The sequence below is a fragment of the Lepisosteus platostomus genome, chromosome 1 (assembly GCF_059453375.1).
Source record: "Lepisosteus platostomus isolate fLepPlt1 chromosome 1, fLepPlt1.hap1, whole genome shotgun sequence".
NCBI lineage: Eukaryota > Metazoa > Chordata > Actinopteri > Semionotiformes > Lepisosteidae > Lepisosteus > Lepisosteus platostomus.
In genome coordinates, this window is record NC_142611.1 from 51,328,542 (window position 1) to 51,333,113 (window position 4,572).

Genomic DNA, 4,572 nt, shown 5'->3' on the forward strand with positions numbered 1-4,572 from the left:
AGGAGAATGGGAATGTGGGGGTTTCCGAGGCGTTAGACAATGTGGCAGGAGTGGTGAAGTGCGGAAAAAGTCAACTATGGTTGATTCTTTCGCTTTTCTGAACGGTCCCGGAGACACAGACATGATAAAAATGATTGGATATTTATCTTTTTATCAGTAGTTAAACATATACTTATATTTATACTACAGGGCTTAAACTAATATGTATTATAAACCCTTCTACACCCTCACAAATCGTTGTGGGACATTCCAGTCTGTTGGTACGAGATTTCAGCGTGTTCTGCAGAAGAGAAGAGCGCGCTAAAATTACAGTGCTCGTACTGTAGCTATACTCTGTCCAATATATAATAAACCCAACAGCAATATAGGCTATATGATATAGAAGATGAGTTGACATATTCAAGTATTGTGCCGTATGAGAGAGATAATAACTTTATTTAGCCTTTAGAATATATAGCCTAAATGTAAATTGAATGAAAAGTAAAAGTAAGGACTAGAAGGAATACAAGAATTAAAAAGTAGTTGTTTTATTTAAAAACTGAATAATTCACCCTAATAATAAATAATATTGTCACAGTGTAAACAAAAGGCAGGAGCTGTATTGACCATCTGTTCTTCTGATTGATCATAGACCCTCCCAGCACAGACACTTATTACCAACAGTTCAGAGTGGGGGCGAGACTGGATTACACAATGCATCGTTACACCTGGGGTCCTCTGCCAGTTGATCAATGAACCCCAAGCAGTTAACTCTGGCCTCTTACCGTAGATATCAAAGGGACAATTAGTAATAATAATTGCTTACAAATGTATAGTACTTTTCTGGATGCTCCACAGGTAATGAGGACTCCCCTCCACCACCACCACCAATGTGCAGTATTTATCTGGATGATGCGACAGCAGCCATAGTGCTCCAGTACGCTCCACACACACCAGCTATGAGTGGGGAGGAAAGAGAGTGATGAAGCCAATTCATAGATGGGGATTATTAGAAGGCCATGACTGTTAAGGGCCAATGGGAAATGTTTTCGAGAAACACCCTGGGATTTTTAATGACCACAAAGAGTCAGCACCTCAGTTTTACTTCTCATCTGTAGGACAGTGCCTTTTTACAATATAGTGTCCCAATCACTATACTGGGGCATTAGGACCCACACAGACTGCAGGGTGAGCACCCCCTGCTGGCCACACAAACACCTCTTCCAGCAGCAACCTTAGCTTTTCCCAGGTTTCCCATCCAAGTCCTGGTCAGGCTCACACCTGCCGAGCTTCAGTGGGCTGCCAGTTGTGAGTTGCAGAGTGAAATGGTTGCAAGCTGGGACACTTCCATCCCTCCACCCAGGATGAGTTGTAGTCAGGAGAGTTCAAGGGAATTGGAGAAGGAAGAGCTTGCAGTGTTGGAAGCAGGAGAGGACTCGGACACCAGGTTCTAGTAATTCCGTGAGTACATGGATAAGTTGTTTTATATATGTGCTGTGTAGACAGTTTTAGAACCTGCTGTGTCATGGTTCCTGTCTCTTGGAGAGGCAGAGGTACTGTAATAAAAGGTGTAAATATGTAGAATGAGGAATCTATAAAGCTCCCGGCTGCCCCTGAATCAGTAAAGGCTAGGAGTGGAAGAAGGGTATTTCCCCGGGTGATCGTGGCGGGGACAAAAAGTCCTTCATGGGCGTAAATGCTGAGAAGAGTTTCATTCACCGGAGCATCCTTCTTTGTTAGGAAGTGTTGGATGTGTTGTTGTTTAGCAGGACAGTGGGTTCGAAAATACCTGTGAGACCCACAGTAGAGGCAACAGCCTTCCCTTCGGCACCTTTCTTTCTCCTCAGGCACTAATCGAGCATGGCCAAGACCCATCGGGTGGTCTGAAAATGGAAAGGTGTTTTCCTAGAACGGGGTTGTACGTAGTGATGCTCTAGATCGGTCCCAACGTCATTCCCTGACTCAATTGTCGGTGTCAATAACCTGCGTGACAACCTGCTCCAGAGTTTGTCCTTTTAGGGGTACTACAGTGATATGATCCTTAATGTCCTCTGTTAACCCTTTGTGAAAAAGGGAGATAAGAACCTCATCATTCCAGGTAGCTTCTGCCACGATAACGTGAAACTCAATGGAGTATTCTGCTTTGGAGCCCGGGGAAGCAGCATCCTGTCCGTGAGCAGAGTGGTGGAAAATGGTTTTTAGTTGCTCCTGGAATAGTTCAGAATCGGATATCTCCAAGGCATCCCAATCCAGTGCGTTTAACAAGGAGATTATGAAGGAGGTCTTCTCACGGGAGGTGGGATAATCCGTTGGGTGTAACTTAAACACGAGGCTAAAAAACCATGGCATTTAGATGGGTTACCATCATACCTCTCTGGGGTGATCAGAGGCAGTGACTGAGGGGAGGCAGCAGCAGAAGGTATCTGGGATGCCAGGGGAGTTAATGTTGCCGTCAGGTTAGAGAGGTGTTCCGAGAGTTGCTGGATTGTGGATTGCAGCTGGGTCAGTGCCAAAGAGTGCTGAGACAGCACTGCCCGAATTTCATTTGAATCCGCGGGGTCCATGTGGGTGGCTCAGTATTTAATTACGCTGCCGAGCAGCTACTTGCAAAGGGATGGACCCTGTGCGGGTTAGGGGTCACAAAATATTTAGTTTACAGAGAAATCCAAGGTCTGAGTAAAAAAAAATAGCAGAGGTCAAAGAGCTAAAAGGAAACAAAGCTGAAAGTATCCAAGACAACTTCCAAAATCATGATCTAAGGCAAGCAAAAAAAATCCAATTGCCAAAAGGGAGTTGAAGGGAAATCTCAGCCACAGAAAAGTGTAGCTCTCAAGGTCAAAAACCAATACTGAGCACAGATGGGGCAGGGAATATGGATTAAGTAGGCTGGAGATGAGGCGTGGTGATGGGTTTGATTAACCTACACCTCCCTAGAGTGGGTGAGGCGCATACTCTGGGTTTGGGTGCCCCCTGGTGGCCGGATTTTGGTACTGTAACATTGGGTCCATTTTATTTGTCAAAAAAAGATAGTGTTTTTCTAATAATATTGTCTAAACAGAACTGAATGTGTATCTTCAAGAAAAGTCCTAACCTCTCCACTGAGTGCTAATTTCAAAGATAAGAGTCCTTTGTGGATTTTTGAGAGTTTCACATGAAACATCTTTCTTTAACCTTTTGCCAAACATGCGTGATGGGTTATATCTCCTCATTGTTTATGTTCTTATGTTTAATTCTCAAGTAGAAATGACTAAATCATTAGCACATTTAAATTCTGCGTAGGGCACTGTTGCCCTCTTGTGGCTTCAGACAGTACTAGCATCCTGGTTTGATGCTACTTAAGCACAAAAGTAAGTAAAATTCAGGACTAGACTGCAGCAAGTTGATATAGAAGTCTTCTATATCAAGATGCACATATTTACAGTCAGCGCTGTGTTTCAAACCAAAGGCAAAGCCCCTACAGTTGTGACGGAAGGTGATATAACTGGATTCCTCCAGGAAGCTCCTTGATCAAGTTCTTGGCTCCAGATACACCAAAAACAATTGGAGCAACAATTTGATGAACAGCCTCCACTCATGTTTACAGTATATCCATACTTACTTTCAAAGCAAATACACATTTTCAAATTACTCTAACAAATACTGGACTCCAGTTACTATATGGTAGCTGGAGGTAAAACCTATGAAGAAGAGAGATAGGAAACATAACAACTTGAATTTGTGATGACTGGCTTTGCAGACTTAATCACTACAACATACTGTAGGAACATGAGGAACCATATGCCACCCAATTCACAGTCTCACATTAAGGTATATATAAAAAAAACACATTATCTACACTGCAGTTGACTCAAAGATTTTGTGCTCTATGTGTGTACAACATCACTGAAACATCACTGAAACATTTAGCAGCCATATCACCCTGCAACTCACAACTGGCAACCCACTGAAGCTACGCAGGTGTGAGCCTGGTCAGTACCTGGTCAGTACCTGGATGGGAGACCTCCTGGGAAAAACTAAGGTTGCTGCTGGAGGCGGTGTTAGTGGGGCCAGCAGGGGGCGCTCACCCTGTGGCTCATGTGGGTCCTAATGCCCCAGTGCAGTGACGGGGACACTATACTGTAAAACAGGCGCTGTCCTTCGGATGAGATGTAAAACCGAGGTCCTGACTCTCTGTGGTCATTAAAAATCCCAGGGCGTTTCTCGAAAAAAGTAGGGGTGTAAACCCGGCGTCCAGGCCAAATTTCCCATCGGCCTTTATCAATCATGGCCTCTTAACAATCCCCCTCTATAAATTGGCTTCATTACTCTCTGCTCTCCTCCCCACTAATAGCTGATGTGTGGTGAGCGTTCTGGTGCACTATGGCTGCCATCGCATCATCCAGGTGGATGCTGCACATTGGTGGTGGTGGAGGGGAGCCCCCATTACCTGTAAAGCCCTTTGAGTAGAGTGTCCAGAAAAGTGCTATATAAGTGTAAGCAATTATTATTATTATTATTATTATTATTATTATTATTATTATTATTATTATTAATTAATTAATTAATTAATTAATTATAAATTTAACCCCCTCTTTTAATTATTTTGTATAATCA